General features: G+C 36.2%; 1 long non-coding RNA gene across 1 annotated transcript in view; it reads left to right on the top strand.

The window, feature by feature from the left end:
- Positions 1–2,456: 2,456 nt before the first annotated feature.
- The window catches only part of LOC139703300 (uncharacterized), a 30,326-nt gene continuing 14,215 nt past the window's right edge, over positions 2,457–18,567 (top strand). The window contains exon 1 of the long non-coding RNA XR_011705701.1: positions 2,457–2,499. This is a non-coding gene — a long non-coding RNA (uncharacterized lncRNA). The remainder of the gene's footprint in view (positions 2,500–18,567) is intronic.

The following is an 18,567-nucleotide window of genomic DNA, read 5'->3' as shown; positions in this document are numbered from 1 at the left end:
TAAAAGCACTTCTCAAAAAATTCAATTTGAAGAAAATCAATTATATTATTACATAATTATTTGATATTTGCCTGCTATTTACAATTACCTGATGTAATGGTCAAGTAATGATATAAAATATATTTCTCTAGAGATGCATATCAAAAAATATTAGGGCAAAATGGTCTAATGTGAATTTATTTTAAAATACTATAGCAAAAAAGAGGGGTAATAAAACAATTGTGGCAAAATTGATTACCTTTGAATCTGGAGGACAAGTTTGTGGGTTTATTATACTAGCCCCTCTGAATTTTGAAAACTTTCCTCACTAAAAGTTTCAGGAGAAAAAGAATGACATGCAGATGGATTGCAGTGGAAACAAACAAGATACAATACTTTGAGGACCTGTGCTTGGGACCTGTTCAATATATGATACCTCTTGTTCAATCAAACAAACGGACAAATTGAGGTCTCAGAGGTCCTGTTGGTGGGTGAAATATAAATGTTGGAGTCATATTACATCCATGCTACTCGAAGCAAAATGGATTAAAAATAATCAAGGAAGACAGAATGGCATGAGAAGGAGGCCTGTTAAAATTCATGCAGAAAGCAAGAAGTAATATCTACTGAGAAGGGGTAATTGTTGCCATTGTGGTTGGAGGAATACCGGGAGAGTATATGGTCACAAACCCAAAATTAAAATATAAAATTAAAGGAAGGAGAGAGAGAGAGAGAGAGAGAGAGAGAGAGAGAGAGAGAGAGAGAGAGAGAGAGAGAGAGAGAGAACAAGTATGAGAGGGCAAGTATGAGAGGGGCCATTTTAAAAAGGATAGGTTTATCAAAGGTACCAAAGGCCTCTGAGATATACTAAGTGGAGGATGAGGACATAAGATTAGACCTTGGTAACCTGGATAAAAATCAGTTTTCTTGGCAGTGGAGGGAGGTATAGAAGAAGGACTCAAATGGTTTGCAAGAATGATAATCAAAGTAGAGATAGATTTCCTCTTTGAAACGTGAAGGAAATGTGGCAGAACCTTGGAGGTACTCAGGATAAGAGAGTGGTTTTGTTTTATTTATTGAAATTTAATAGAATTCTTCAAGCACATATCTGACTTGAACACCTTCTTCCTCCCAAAAGGAGAAAAAAAAATGCAGGCAGGTACATGAGATTAGACCCTGGTAACCTGGATAAATAAACCAGGTAACCTGGAGGCAATGAGATAAGGGTTTCTTCACTTCAGCCTTTGGAAAAACAAGTCATTACTTCTGACCTTTTGTATCTGACCTAACATTCTTGTGACTACTAGGTAAACATTCCTGGATGTATGTTGGACTTTGTTAATTATCCCCTCCTTGACAAAAAACAGACCCTTGACTTAACCAATCTTCTAAAAATTCAGTATTAGCTCAATAGTCAGATTTTCCCCTCTTTATCTTAGTCCAATGTATTAATTTATTGTCTTTGTTCCCTGCCTGTAAGGTTGTTACAACGTCTTTTTCCTTAAAGCACCTTTCAGGGCAACTTGAATCTGTGTTTCCAGATCATGGTGACTCATATTTGGTTCGGAATAAACTGTCTTCTTATTTTTATTTAGTGATTGTGCCTGTGTTAATGGGAAGTAGTGAGTTCATGTCCAATTGCTTCTTTTTACTCAACAAACTATTAGCGATTATCATGAGAAAAGTTGGTGTTGGTGTTGGTGTTGGTGTTGGTGTTTGTGAAGAACTATTGTCAGTGGACAAGAGAGAAGATACAGATGTGGAGGGTGCAGAGAGTTTGTCCTTACCACTGTTACTAGGGATTAGGGAGGAGTAACAGCAGAATCATGTTTGAGAGGGAGAATTCATATCTCTGGGTAAGCTGAGCAAGGAAGGACCTAATGGATGATAAGGAATTTTATGCAGTCAGTGGCCTGGGCCTCTAAAAGGTTGAAGGCTGTCTATGCAGAGACATTATGGAAGAAGCTGGAGGAACCCAAGGTGGTACTGTTGGTAATGAGGGGAAGGATGCAAGAAACACATGAGGCAAGTGCCATTTGTCCTGATGCCCAGGCATGACTGGGGGCAGGGAAAATTAGGAGGGAAATAGAACATCCGTGAGGATGGAAAGGCTATGGTGGTGGTCTGCTCAACCTCCTAGGCGCTGAGATCACCAGGAAGGATCAGAGGGGTGAAGGCTGAAAGGAAGTGTGTGCATGAGATGCGTGCTCAAAGGTTGGGGTGCGTGGGAGACAATGTGCAGGGGACTGGTATAGATCTTGAACGTGGGCAATAGGTTCTAGACATTACTGGTCTCATCCCTCCTCCGACAAGTAATCCGAGCATTTGAAAGAAAAGCCTAGGACCAAAAGAAAGAAGGAGACTGGCCGCAACCTCACTGGGCTCCCAGGCGCAGGCCCAGAACCTGCCAATCGTAGGTCAGTCCTGTTAAGCCCGGGCTGCGTTTTTCCGCTGGCGCCGGGACTTCCTGCTCTAGTTGCTATGGTTCCAAGGACGGGACTAGGCGAAGCTTCAGTCCGGGTAAGGTTCGCCTGGTCCGAATTGGCCGGTACCAGTCCGTTCTGTGGTTCTTGCGTTCATCTGGCTTGGCTTCCCTAGCCAAGATTTCCGTGCTTTTGTCAGATTAAAAGCGGAAAAAATGAATTTTCCCGAGGTTGTTGGCTGTCCCCGGCCTCTAGATGGCAGTGTTGCTCCGTCTGGCGGACCTGGGAGCGTTTTATCCCCGCCCTTTTGTTTGAAAAAAAATGCTGTGGAGCCTTTTTCTAGAAAATGGTCTCCTTCCCTTGCCTGTGAAGCTCTGGAGCTGAAAATTGAGATGCGGGTTTCTGGGCGGTCCCTAGGTAAAATTCGCCTCCTAAGGACAAAGCCTTTTGCTTTTCAAAATTTTTTTTTTCCTGAGGGGCTGCCTAGGTACCCTAGCAACACATATTTCTGTTTCTCTGAAATGTCTTGTCTTTCTTTTCCCTAATAGCTCTGGGGTTTATGGACCTGGTCTTATGTGGAGAGCATGTATTCTCTCTTTATAGATGTAGCTCAGTCTCACTGTAAAAAAAATTGGAAAACAGATAAGGTGTAATAAAGCTAATGTTATCCACAATCGCATCACCCACTGATGACCATTAATACCAGTTTGTAATAATAATAATAATAGTAATAATAATAATAATGAATTTATTATAAATTCCTTACAGGTTTTTCATTTATAAAGGTGCATTTTATTTCATTTTATTTCACTTTACTTTTCATTTAAGTTAAATTTATTTTTAACTGATACATAGAAACAAAAATTGCATATATTTACTGGTATTTTGATGTTTTGAAACACGTGTACATTGTGTGATGTTCAAACGGGAGGAACATTATTTCTTTTTTATAGAAACACTTAAAATATTTTCTTCTAATTTTTAGAATAAAGGTGCATTTTAAATACAATAAGGATAGTGTTGGGTAGTGACATATTTTTAGCACGTCTTAAAAATCATTTGAAAAAACATTCAAATGTTTAAAAATTCATTTGTCTTCCTAAAGCAATATATAGCCTAGAAGAGTGGTAAATTATTTAAAAACTGAGATTTAAAGCAAAACTAACTCCTGATCCCCTATCTGAAAAGTAAATATAATATAACCTTCCTAAGGATAGGAGGGAGGTAGGGGTATTTTGCATTGCTTTTGCTCAACACTGCATTTTTAGCATACCAACAAAAGGGTATCTAGCAGGGTGTTCTCAGTACATATTTGCTGGATAAATGAGCAAGTAACTTATTTATTTGATTCTTATCCTTGCAGATATCATGTATTTTTTCATATTATTAATGAATATTATACTTTCTGAATACTGTATGAATTACGTGGCTTTTTTACTTTCAATTTAGCACTTTATTGATTGGGAGCAACAATTATTACTATTTAAAAAAATGTTTTGCTGACTGTTTTACACTTTCCCAGTGTATCTTTTATTTCATTCTTTTACTGGATTCAGGAAAGCATTCTGCAAAACAGTGGGTGATTTCAAGTCTGAAAGACCAGGGACCTGAATCTTGGTGCCCTCTTCCAGGAGCCCTGAGACCCTCTTGGCAATTTACTGCTCCTTTGCATACCACAGTTTACTCGGGTGAAAAAATGAAGATTGTAGTAGCATCTGGTTCATTGGGTGGTAGTCACCATAAAGTAACAACAGGTTTTTATTTTGTTCTTGGCAGTTGTAGATATGTAATTATTGTTGTTGTTAACTCCACCACATGTATTAAGTATGTATTAGGTACTTATTTTCAAGTATGAGACTGAGTTTGGTAAAACATACTCTTTAGATTTCCTTAAAATAGATATCTATTCTTCAATTTCTTGTTTCTGCCTTCTGGTAGAAAACTCACAGGAGTAACTTCTAGGAAAATTCAGTCAAGGATTTGTGTAGGAGGAAAACACTTAGATACAGTCATCAATGTGTGTCTCTCTGTAAATGAAAGGAATATTTTTGCACATATATATTTTTCGCCATCTTTGATTACTTATAATAGAGATCCAGAGTACTGGGTTAAAAAATGTAGACATTTTTTAAACTTTCCTGGTGCATATTGCAGACCCATTTTTATTGCCACTTACATACTATAAGAATTCTTATTTTATACTCTTCCCACATTTATTAATGTTTTAAAGTAATTATCTTATTTATTTTAACAGGTATGTGTGAAGATATTGAACCCCCTCCCTGAATCTGTCACATAATTACAAATACTGTTTCTGGTTTTTGCTTATTTACTATAGCAAATTTTGTCAATCTTTCCTTAAGTAACTTTACTCTTTGGTGCAAAGCTGAAAAGGACTTTCTAACCCATCTGTCCTGTTTATTTTTATGGTTATTCTTTTTTTATTTTTTACTTGTAGATGGTCACAATATCTTTATTTTATTTTTATGTGGTGCTGAGGATTGAACCTAGGGCCTCACATGTGCTAGGCAAGTGCTCTACCACTGAGCCACAACCCCAATCCACAGTTATTCTTTGTGTTTGACTCAATTCCCCCACTAAAATGCCTTGCAGATGTAAAACAAATGAAAAATTACAGTAACTACATAGAGTTACAGTTGACCTCCAAGTACTTGGCAAAATCTAAGAGGGTTTCAGAGTAACCAAGAGGTTGGCTGAAATGGCTCTCAGATCTGTATCAGCACACCTTCAGTAGAACCAGGAAGTTCCAGAACCTGATGTGATAAAGCCAAATGGATCATCATAAATGAGTATTTAGGGCTGGGTTTTGGCTCAGTGGCAGAGCGCTAGCCTAGTATGTGTGAGGCACTGGGTTTGATCCTCAGCACTGTTACCGCTGTTGACTGGTGACGAGTCCTTGCTTCCCCGATGTTGAAGAATAACACCAAAGAAGCATGCTGAGGCAAGGTCAGAGTAGAAATTAGAAGTTTATTAAAGGACAGCAGAAAAGACTTCTCCCAGAGGAAGAAGGGGACCCAAGAGATGGAATCTGTGGAAGGGATGTTGTCTCCCCTTTTTATAGTTCTTTCAGTGATGGAATGTAGGTGGGAAGGCCCCAGGGGTGGGACACAGGTGGGCCAAAGAAGTAATCTGGTCAGGAAGGACTTCTGAGTCAGCACCTTTTTGCTGGGGGCTGTTCATTAACATTTCTTTGAGGTGGACTTTGGCTAGGGCCTTTTCGGGACTTCATTAACATTCCATGAGTTGTCCTGTGTTTTCCCTGAGTCATTCAGCATGGCCTCCATTTTAGATTTCACTCAATATTAGACGCGATTTACCTAACTACACTGACTACCTAACTTTAAATCTGGCTTCAGCACCACATAAAAATAAATGAATAAAATAAAGGTCCATCAACATCTAAAAAAAATTAAATGAATATTTAGCTAACCCTGATAGAAATAACACCTCCCTGGTGTAAAGGGCAAAGGTCAGTGGTAGAACTCTTCTTGGGTTCTGTCCCCAGCACTGCAAGAATATTTTTTTTCCTATGATACTAGGTGGTGTAATTCAGTTGTAGAGCACTTGGTTATCATGTGAAAGGCATCAAGTTTCATCCCCTGTGCCAGGAGACCATCCCCCCAAAAAAAGAAAAAGAAAGAATACCTCCTCCATGCTGAGAGCCATAGCCAAGTAGGAATGACGCATGGCATTTTTGGTTGAAAGGTGACCCTGCTCAGGGATTAGGGTGGCTCCAGGTTTAGGGTGGATCCTGCTGGATTAGGGTGGCTCTGGGAATAGGGCGTATCCTGCTGTGTCAGCCCCCCCCCCCCTTGAGTTTCCCTGGAGTTCTGGGAGAATTGGTATGCAGAGCCCAGTGGAGGGAGTGAATTTTGCCAGAACGTGCGTGTAGAGTGCCAGTGAGAGTTCGGGAATAAAGAGTTGCTGTTTGAATCTACAATGTTTTGTGGTGGCTCAGTTATTTTGTGCCCAGCCAGACTGCGGCACCTCCACATCCACTAAAACCCTAGAGATAGGAGAAACTCTTTAAAATGGTATATTGATGTCTTCCCTTTCTCACTGAGAAACAATCCAATCCTATTGACAGGGACAGGATGAATCTTTAACAATAAAGACCTATTAGAAACCATTTTAAAGAGTGTGCTGGGGCTGGGATTATAGCTCAGTGGTGGAGCACTTGCCTAGCATGTGTGAGGCACTGGGTTTGATTCTCTGCACTGCATAATGATAAATAAATGCCCATTGACAACTAAAAAAAAATTTTTAAAAAGAATGATCTGGAAGTGGGCATTAATGCTAACAATACCAATGAGATTTCCACCTTTTTTTTGTTGTTGTTGTTAAAGCCCTAAGCCTGAAATATCAGAAGCAGAAAATAGGCTGGCAGTTCATGCATATGGGTGAGTTACAGGTACTTGGCATTTTGAAGATTCCCTGAAAAAAAAAAAAGAAACAAAGATACAAACTTACAGCACTAATAACTTAAACAAATTGAGAAAAACACAAGGCCCTCCACAAATATAGCACAGATAGATAAGGACACTTGCATATATTGGAGAGGCAGGTGCATTGGCATTACAATTGCATTGTGTTAACCAAGACACATACAGCCTAAAAAGCTGCTCATTTAGAAATAAAATTACTCCATTCTAAGGAAAGAACCCTTCAATGTCCCCAATTACCTTTGGTGTAGCAAAGAGTAATAACCTATTAATAAATGGTCATTGTATGTTTTTCAGAAAAACAGAACAAACATGGAGTGTGTGTGTGTGTGTGTGTGTGTGTATGTGTTTAAAGTGATTGTCACACAATTGTGGATGCTGGCAAGTTAGAAAAAATACAGGTAGTTTAGCAGGCTGGACACTTAGGGAAGAATTCATCTTGTAACTCATGTCCAAAGGCTGGCTGCTGTCACAATTTTTTCTTCCTTGGAGAAAACCAGTCTTTTTTGTGTTAAGGCTTTCAACTGATTTGGTGAGGCCCACCCACATTATAGAAGGTAAACTGCTTCATTCAAAGTTTACTGAGTTGTGTCAGTGTAATTTTTAAAAATACTTTAATTTCAACATCTAAAATAGTGATGCAGTGGCCTAGCCAATAGCCATTGCAGTCATCAGTCTAAATTTTTGTACCCATTGGAGGCATAGACTACCAGTAATTTTTGCCAAATTCCTTTCAACTTTACTTAAAAAGTGGAGGACTTACCAATTGTATAGATTCTCTTTCTCTCTGACCCTCTGCCCCGTTTGATGGATCAATTAACTTCTCAACATGTGTCCCCAGTTCAAGAGAATTATTATAGAATTCTTACCACTAGAATTACCATAATTTTCTGATGTTTTTTCAGTACCGGATATTTTCTGTCCACATCATCTGTAAACATGTTTCAAATAAGCAGTATTGAAGCCTTATAAGTCAATATCAACACCACAATCCTTCTGCCTAAATTGACCTATTATCTGCTTAAATCCTAAATGTTAGAGGGACTAAAATCCGTAGTTGCAAATTTAACAGCTAAAGGCTGACTCCTTCTTTATACTTATCCCTCCCTGCAGTACTCCTATCCTTTAGATAAGAAGTAGAAATGGATGTGAGTAATTCTGTGCACAAGATTTAATGGCTACAAATTGTATAATGTGTACATTTCCCTGTGGTCTGCAGCCCAGATATTATGCTGGCTTCTCTACCTTTAAATTAAACATAGTAGTATATCTCTGCTTGGCCTTCTTTAGTGTTCTTTTATCTTGACTCCCTTTGTCTTTTTGCTTTCATGTAGAATAAACAACAATGGACTTGTATTATTGCATGCTTCTAGTCTTCACTGAAGTCCATTTGTATTTATCTCAGGTTCAAAAACCATTTACATAAAAAAGGAAGAACATTGGGAAAGGAATAAGTATAGGCAAAATAACATTGTTTTTAATTGATTTCATAGAAGATTTTCAAAATAGTAATAGAAACAAGCTATTCAATCGTGTGTGTGTGTGTGTGAGGCACTTATATTTGAGTGGTATGAATGACAGCAGTTATACATGGGACTAGAGAGAATAATGAAGCAGTATGGCATTATTTGAAAGTGAACTTGTTCACAAGTGTAGGTATCATGCTACATGAGGGGCAAGTTTTTCGCTAACACTCCATTCTGACACAATGAGTAGAGTTGGTAGTACTCCTTGCTAAAAGTTAAAAAAAAATGAAAGTTAACTTGTATTAGTTGTGAATGTATATTGCAAACTCTCTGGCATCCACCAGAATTTTTTTTTAAATATAACTGAAAGGCTGAGAAGGAAGAGAAAATGGAATCATATAAAATGTTCAATTAAAATCACATATGTCAGAAAGTGAATGGAAGACAAAAATAGAGACACAGAATAAGTGCAATAAATAGAAAATAATAACAAATATGACAGATGTTAATCCAACAATATAATAATCATTTGAACATCAGTGGTCTAAATATACCAATTAAAAGACAGAGATTGACAAAGTGGGTCAAAAAACATTACCTAAATATGTATTGACTCAAGAAGCTCATGTTGCAGGGATGGGGTTGTAGCTCAGTGGTGGAGCACTTGCCTCGCATGTGTAAGGTACTGGGTTCAATCCTTGGCACCAAATAAAGATAAATAAATAAAATAAAGGTCTTGTGTCCACCTACATCTAAAGATATTTTTAAAAAAGAGAAACCCATATTGAATATAGGGACACCTACAGATTAAATTGAATGAACGGCCAATGATATACCATGCTAACACTAATCAAAAGGAAGAGTAGCTATATTAATTTCAGAAAGCAGACTTCAGAGCAAGAAAAGTGATCAGGGCTAAAGAGGGGTATTCCTTAAGGATAAAGGGTCAGGTCTCTAAGAAGACATAACAATCCTTAACATTTATGTGCCTAAAAACAGAGAATGAAAATATGTGAAACAAAATCTGATGGAATTGCAAGGAAAAATAGATTAATCCACTATCATGGTTGGAAATATCAGTAATTAACACATTCTGCAGGATGAAAGCAAGTAAGGACACAGCTTAATACCACCATGAATCAAATATAATGGATATCTATAGACTACTCAATCCAATCTTAGTGGAATACATATTCTTCACAAGCTTGTATGGAACATTCACCAAGATAGACCACATTATGGGCCAGAAAATAATACCTCGACAAATAAAAAAAAAATAGAAATCATACAAAATATATCAAATGAAACTAAAACTAGAAATCATTAACAGACATATTCCTGGAAAAATCCCAGCAGGTTATTTAGCAGCTCTTGACAAACTAATTATAAGTATCTGTGAAGAGGCAGAAGACATGGGACAGCCATAATAAATAACTCCTAAACTCAACATTAGAAAAAGGAATAACCCCATTAAAATGAACCAAACACAGAAAGACAAATGCCACACACTGTTCATGTTTATCAAAGTATAACACTATACCAAAAACACTCAAAAATAAGTATAAATATTATATTCTCACTTATTTGTGAAAGCTAAGAAAGTTGATCATATACATTCATGTTTATCAAAGTATAACACTATACCAAAAATACTCAAAAATAAGTATGAATATTATATTCTCACTTATTTGTGAAAGCTAAGAAAGTTGATCATATACAAGTACAGAGCAAAATATAGGGCACTAGAGGCTGGGAGAGGTGGGGAGTAGAGGATGGTGAGAAGGTGGATAATTAGTAACAAAACACAGGGGGAGTGAAAAAGTAATTCTAATGTTACGTAACAAAACAGTGCAACTATAGTGTACAGTGATCAATTATATGTTTCAAAATAACTACTGGAAAAAGTTTCTAACACACAGAAATTATAATATTTGAGGAGATGGAAATGCAAATTACCCTGATTTGATAATTATATACTGTGCATGTTTATCAAAGTATAACATTATGCCTCAAAAATAAGTATAAATATTATGTCATTTTGGAAAGAAAATTTAGCCGGGAGCAGTGGTGTGTGCCTATCTTTAATCCCAGTGGCTCTGGAGGCTGAGGCGGGAAAATTGCAAGTTCAAAACCAGTCTCAGCAATTTATTGAGGACCTAAGCAACTTAGCAAGACCCTGTCTCAAAATAAAAAATAAAAAGGGCTGGAGGGGCTGGGGTTGTGGCTCAGCGATAGAGCGCTCGCCTAGCACGTGTGAGGCACTGGGTTCAATCCTCAGAACCACATAAAAATAAATAAATAAATAAATGTAGTGTCCAGCTACAACTAAAAAAAATATGTATTATTTAAAAAGAGGGAGCTGGAGATATGACTCAGTGGTTAAGTACCTCTGGGTTCAATTCCTGGTACCAAAAAAATTAAACTGAAATAAACTAAATAAAATTTAAAATAGGTCAAAGACCTTAACAGACACCTCACCAAACAAGATATATAAATGGAAAAATAACCATAAGATGTTCCACTCAAGTCATGAAAATGCAAACTAAGGAAGTAGGATAACCAGAATCTTATTCATTGTTTGCAGGAATGCAAAGTGATACAGCCTTGGAAGGCAGTTTGGCAGTTTCTTACAAAACTAATCACATTCTTACCAAATCTTCCAGCTATAACACTCCTTGGTATTTCTCCAAAGAAGTTGAAAATTTATATCTACACGAAAACCTGCTCATAGATATTTATTATAGCTTCATTCACAATGTTTTTTCATGAAACTTGGAAACAACCGAAGTATCTTTCAGAAGTGAATAGGTTATCAAACTATGTTATAGTCAGACAATGGAGTATTATTAAGAATTTTTAAATGAGCCATCAAGCCATGAAAAGACATGGAGGAAACTTGAATGCATATTGCTGAATGAAAGACCCTAATCTGAAAAATTTGTGTACTGTATGATTCTAAATATACTACATTCTGAAAGACACAAAGCTATGGAGACAGAAAAGAATCAATGGTTGCCAGGGATTGGGAGGAAGAGAGAGATGAATAGGCAGAACATGGAGGATTTTTTTAGGGTAGTGAAACTACTTTGTATGATAGTATAAAGGTAGACACATGTTATATATTTGTCCGAACTTATAAAATGTACAACATCAAGAATGAACCCTTAGGTCAAAATTTTGTGTCAATGTAGATTCATTGATTGTAACAAATACACCACTCTGGTGGGGAATGTTGCTGGTAGAGTAGGCAGTGAGCGTGTGTATGTATGTATATGGATGTATGGAAACTGCATTCTGCTAAATTTTGCTAAACTGCTCTAAAAAGCAAGGTTGATTGTTTTTAAAATAGCATACCAAAAAGTTTTAACTTTATCAGGTAGGTGATGTTTGAAATAATTTCAATTGTATGGCTTTGGGGGAGGATGTTTGTGTGCGTGTGTGTGTGTGTGTGTGTGTGTGTGTTTTAAGTACTAGAGAGTCAACTCAGGTATACTTTACCACTGAGTAACATACAGAGTCTTCCTTCCTTCCTTCCTTTCTTTCTTTCTTTCTTTCTTTCTGACAGGGTCTTACTAATTTGCTGAGGGTCTCGCTAAATTGCTGAAGCTGTCCTCAAACTTGAGATCCTCCTTTCTCAGCCTCCAGCGTCTCTAGAATTATAGGAATGTGCCACCATGCCTGCTCAAGAGTATGATTTTAGAAATTCCTAATATCACAGTGTAAGAAATAAACAAGAGTGATGTAGGCCTCCTCTCTCATGTAATAAATAGCACACAAACTTCTTAATTTGTCATTGATAGAAGGTTTCTCTTAGAAATCTTCTGGATAGTGGGGTGTGGTGGCACATGCCTGTAATCTCAGTGCTCAGGAGGATTGTGAATTCAAAAAGCACAGCCTCAACAAAAGCAAGGTGCTAAGCAACTCGGTAAGACCCTGTCTCTAATAAAATACAAAATAGGCCTGAGGATGTGACTCAGTGGTCGAATGCCCCTGATTTCAATCCCCAGTAACCCCACTCCCTGATTAAAAAAAAAAAAAGAAAGAAATCTGGATATTTCATGATGAAGTAGCCATGCCCCTTTCTGAGATACTGTTTTCAAATCCTCTCTTTTTAGCAAAATTACTCATGCTGGTATTTTTAATGATTAGATAAAAATAAATCTACTAAATAGGAGACTTAGATTCAGAAGCTGTGAAAAGTCCCCTGCACAAGTGACTGTTATCAACTATGACCATTAAACACCAAAGCAAGTGTTAATAGGCTGCAAAGTGTTTTTCAAGTTGTGTATTGTATTACAATCACAAGTCAGTATTATTAACAAGACTGGCAACTCAATCTTTTAGCCAAGTCTGCTTGGCAATATTCAGATGAACTTTAATAGAAAAGTTCCCCCCATACTGAAACCACTTTACTGGGGTATTTTACTCCCCTTTTCTGAAAATGTTTTAAGGAATACTTAGTATATGACTATTTCACTAGGATTCAATTTGAGTGATGGCACCATGTGAGATGGGTGTGATCTCAGTGGTGCATTTATTTTGGGATGGTAGAGGAATGTAGGCATGACCAGAGCCTATGGGAACAGAGAATTGATTTTCCAGTGTGGACAAACTGTTATGGAACAGGCACTTTAGGGTGGATTATAGAGACTATAAAGAACACACCACCTGTTTATATGGAGGCATATTTAGAAACTGACTGTCAGAAAGATTTATCTCATCCTATTTTGACTCTTATTTCCAGTTGACATGGGACTGTGTGGAATTTTTGTTCAAGTAAAATGTTTTTCTATATATAATTTATCTATCTATCTATCCATTTATATATCTATTCATCCATCTATTTATCTTCTAGAACCATGGAAAGAAACTGATCTGATTATAGAAAAAGTAGGCCATGTTTGAAAACTGATTTTGATGTTAAAATCTCAAACATACCAAATTTGAAAACTGTTAAAATGTGGGCCTTTGACAAAACAAATGTGAATCAAAAAGGGAATTTCATTAAAAAATTTAAAAGAAAAAAATTAGCATTAAATGCTCAAGATTTTGAAGTTTTAGTCACACTGTAAATTGTTCACATAGCTTTGATTGATAACATAGAGTTACATTTATAAAATATTATAGGGTGAGGTTTATGTAAACTTAAAAACAAAGGATAATGATTTCATAAATTTATTATAACATTTTCATTCTAAAATCAAGCACTACACAAAAATATGAAAATAGATGTAATAAATTATGAAATTTCAACATCGAGAGATAGCTAGTTCTAAATAATGTAATAAATTATGAAATTTCAACATCGAGAGATAGCTAGTTCTAAATAGTGGATCAAAATCATTATATACAAACATCTTTCTGTTCACTTAAGAAATAAATGGAGGCTGGGGTTGTGGCTCAGTGGTAGAGCCCTTGCCTAGCACAAGTGAGGCACTGGGTTCGATCCCAAGCACCACCATTTTTAAAAAAAACTAAATAAAATAAAAGTATTGTGTCCATCTACAACTAAAAATATTTTTTAAAAGAAATAAATGGGTAAGATAAAAAATAGCAAGAAAGAATAAATTTACATAAATGATTTTTACAATGATGGGCTTATACTGTATATGCTATTCAAATTCTAAAAGTATTAGATTTCACATTTCTTGACTTTTGTAAAATAAAGGGAAAGGGAACAAGAAAGAGGTGAATCTATGGTTAATTATTTCTTTAACCAAAAATAAATTAGTTCCTAGAAGATTACTCCAAGGTTAAGAGTATTTCCAAAAGAATATAGATTTGGAACCACAGTTATTTTTAATTGCATATAAAACTATGCACATTCAGAAAATTCCTTGCTATAGGAGATTAAATTTCAGGAGAATAGAGTCACTATACTTCCTTCAACACTGTCCTTTATATCCCATTTTTTTTCACATACAAGTATTTATTAAACTACAACATTCAAAAAAGTAGAGAGGTTATAAATATACTGCTCCAAGAAATTTCACAAAGTGAACATACATAAATAATGGCCACTTAGATCAAAAGTAGCATATATGAGAGTTCCTACAAGTCCTTTTATGCCCCTTTCTAGTCATCTTGAACCTCTTCCTACAAAAGTAAGCACCATCCTTACCTCCAGTACTGTACTATACTTTTGTCTGATTTTAAAATTATGAGAATATAATCATGTGGTACAGAACCTTTTGTGTTTGGCTTCTTTAGCTCAATATAATTTTCTTGTGTTTTAGCCATACTCTCGAGTATGGTAGTTAATCATTGTATTCCATCATATGAATGGCACAATATGTATTCATTCATTCTACTCATAATGGATATTTTGGTGATTTTTTTCTTTTTTGTCTCTAATATTATATATTGCAATATATGAGCAATCTTATACATAGTTTTTAGTGATAATTATACTCGTGTATGTGGATTTCCCTAAGTATTACCTGGATGTGGAACTAATAGATAATAGGACATTGTGTATATTCAGCTTTATTATATGCTATTAAAGAGATTTCTAAAATGGTCATATCGATTTACATTCCTGTCAGCTTTGTGTTACAATTTGTGATTGTACACATTCTCACCAAAATTTGGTATCATTTTTTTTTCCTTTTAGACTCTCAGGCTGACATACAGGGACAATATCATTATAGATTTAATTTCCTGATTCCTTATGATATCAAGCACACTGTCATATATTTTTTTATCTTAAATTTGGAATTTAATACAGTGCCTATTCTATACTTTTTTTCATTTTTCCTATTAATTTGTCTGTCTTGTTTGGACTGATTTCAGTGTTTTCTTTTTATTCAAAGTTTTTTTAATTCTAATTTGCTATGTATGACAGAAGCCTGGGGACAAGTGTATGGAGTACTGCATACATGGCATATGTTAAGAGCGTCTGAGTGGCAAACCACCCTTGCGTGCTAGGCATGTGATCGGCAAACCACTTACCCCTTAGGCACAGCCCTGGGCATGAGGCCATGTGTTGCAGTCCCTGTGCTTGCTCCATAGTGCACTCCTCAATTGGTCGCTGCAAGGACAGTTAGCAGAAATTGCATTGGTGGCTGCCTGTAATCTGCTTAGCTACTGCCTGAGTATATATACATGGTAACTGTGCAATAAAATCAGACCCGTTTCCTGCTTGGTCTCCGGAGGTCTTGATTAGCGACTCCGCAGCCACAATCTCTACACTATTCTGTGGACCTCCTTGCTGGGCGAGAGAGAGCCCACACAGAGCAGAATGCATTACAATTCATAGTACACATATAGAGCACAATTTTCATATCTCTGGTTGTACACAAAGTAGAGTCACACCATTTGTGTCTTCATATACGTACTTAGGGTAAAGATGTCCATCTCATTCCACCATCTTTCCTACCCCCTATACTAGAGTTCGTCTAATTCACCCATGCCCCCACAACACCATTATGGATCAGCATCCACATATCAGAGAAAACATTCGGCATTTGGTTCTGGGGGATTGGCTAACTTCACTTAGCATTATATTCTCCAATATCTATTTCCCTGAAAATGCCATGATTTTATTCTATCTTAATGTTGAATAGTAATCCATTGTGTATCTATACCACAGTTTCTTTATCCATTCATCTATTGAAAGGCATCTAGTTTAGTTCCAGAGTTTAGCTATTGTGAATTGTGCGGCTATAAATATTCATGTAGCTGTGTCCCTGTAGTATCCTGTTTTTAAGTCCTTTGAGCATAGATCAAGGAGTGGGATAGCAGGGACAAATGGTTGTTTCATTCCCAGTTTTCCAAGGAATCTCCATACTGTTTTCCAGATTGGCTTCACCAACTTGCAGTCCCACCAGCAATGTATGAGTGTGCCTTTTTCTCTGTATCCTTGCCAACATTTATGGGTGTTTGTATTTTGAATAGCTGCCATTCTGACTGGGGTGAGATGAAATCTTAGAGTAGTTTTGATTTGCATTTCTCTAATTGCTAGAGATGTTGAGCATTTTTTCATATATTTGTCAGTTGATTGCATATCATCCTCTGAGAAGTGTCTGTTCAGTTCCTTGGCCCATTTATTGATTGGGTTATTTTGTTCTTGTTGTTGTTAAGGTTTTGGAGTGCTTTATATATACTAGAGATTAGTGCTCTATCTGATGTACTTGTGGTAAAGATTTGCTCCCATTCTTTGGGCTCTCTATTGACCTCACTGATTGTATCTTTTTCTGAGAAGAAGCTTTTTAGTTTGAATCCATTCCATTTATTGCTTCTTGATTTTAATTCTTTAATTCTTATGAAAGTCTTTTTAAGGAAGTTGGGGGTCTAATTTGACATGGTAAAGATTTGGGCCTAATTTTTCTTCTATTAGATGCAGTGTCTCTTGTTTAATTCCTAGGTCCTTGATCCACTTTGAGTTGAGTTTTGTGCATGGTGAGAGATAGGGGTTTAATTTCACTTTGTTGCATATGGATTTCCAGTTTTCCCAGCACCATTTGTTAAAGAGGATAAATTTTCTCCAATGCATGTTATTGGTGTCTTTGTCTAATATAAGATAACTGTAGTTATGTGGGTTTGTTTCTGTGTCCTCTATTCTGTACCATTGGTCTACAAGTCTATTTTGGTACCAATACCATGCTGTTTTTGTTACTATTGCCCTGTAGTATAGTTTAAGGTCTGGTATACTGATGCCACCTACTTCATTCTTCTTACTAAGGATTGCTTTAGCTATTCTGGATCTCTTATTTTTCCAGATGAATTTCATGATTGCTTTCTCTATTTCTATGAGGAATGTCATTGGGATTTTGATTGGAATCACATTAAATTTGTATAGTGCTTTTGGTAGTATGGTCATTTTGACAATATTAATTCTGCCTATCTGAGAAAAAGGGCGATCTTTCCATCTTCTAAGATATTCTTTAATTTCTTTCTTTAGAGTTTTGTAATTTTTGTTGTAGAGGTCTTTCACCTTTTTCATTAAGTTGATTTCCAAGTATTTTTTTTGAGGTTATTGTAAATGGGGTAGTTTTTGTTGTTTCCCTTTTAGATGATTTGTCACTGATATGCAGAAATGCCTTTGATTTATGAGTATTTATTTTATTTCCTGCTACTTTGCTGAATTAATTTATTGGCTCTGAAAGTTTTCTGGTGGAATTTTTTGGATCTTCTAGGTATAGAATCATATAATCAGCAAATAGTGCTAATTTGAGTTCTTTTTTTCCTATCTATATCTCTTTAATTTCTTTCATCTGTCTAATTGCTCTGGCCAGGTTTCAAGAACTATGTTAAATATAATTGGTGAAAGAGGGCATCCCAGGGCTTGGGTTATAGCTCAGTGGTTAAGTGCTTGCCTCCCATACATGAGGCACTGGTTTCAATCCTTAGCACCATATAAAAATAAATAAATAAATAAAGATATATTAATTTTTTTAAAAAAAAGAAAGAAAGAGGGCATCCCTGTCTTGTTCCAGTTTTTAGAGGGAATGCTTTCATTTTTTCTCCATTTAAAATGATGTTGGCCTGGGGTTTAATCATAGATAGCTTTGACCATGTTGAGATATGTTCCTGTTATCCCTAGTTTTTCTAGTGTTTTGAACATGAAGGGGTGCTGTATTTTGTCAAATGCTTCTATTGCATCTATTGAGATGATCATATGATTCTTATCTTTAAGTCTATTGATGTGATGAATTACATTTATTGATTTCTGCATGTTGAACCAACCTTGCATCCCTGGGATGAACCCTACTTGATTGTGGTTCACTATCTTTTTGATATGTTTTTGCATTCGATTTGACAGAATTTTATTGAGAATTTTTGCATCTCTGTTTCTTAGAGACATTGGTCTGAAATTTTCTTTCTTTGATGTGTCTTTGCCTGGTTTTGGAATCAGGGTGATACTGGCTTCATACAATGAGATTGGAAGTGCTCCCTCTTTTTCTACTTAACAAAATAATTTGAAGAGTATTGGTGTTAGTCCTTTGTTAAAGGTCTTGTAGAACTCAGCTGTGTATCCATCTGGTCCTGGGTTCTTGGTTGGTAGGCTTCTGATGGTATCTTCTGTTTCATTGCTTAAAATTGGTCTGTTTACATTATGTCTATCATTCTGAGACTATGCTCTGGCAATTAATCCTGAAGAAAAAAATTAAAGATTAATAGAAACTTAAGGTACAGCATGCCCAGTGTAATAGTACTGGAATAATAAAATACTATACATTATATATCCAAGACTTTGGTAGTATTTCCATTTAACCAACTCTGAGTAAACTGGCA

Source organism: Marmota flaviventris, chromosome X (genome assembly GCF_047511675.1).
Source record: "Marmota flaviventris isolate mMarFla1 chromosome X, mMarFla1.hap1, whole genome shotgun sequence".
NCBI classification, from domain to species: Eukaryota; Metazoa; Chordata; class Mammalia; order Rodentia; family Sciuridae; genus Marmota; species Marmota flaviventris.
Note: the sequence above shows the minus strand (reverse complement) of the source record. Positions and strands in the feature narration are given on the sequence as shown.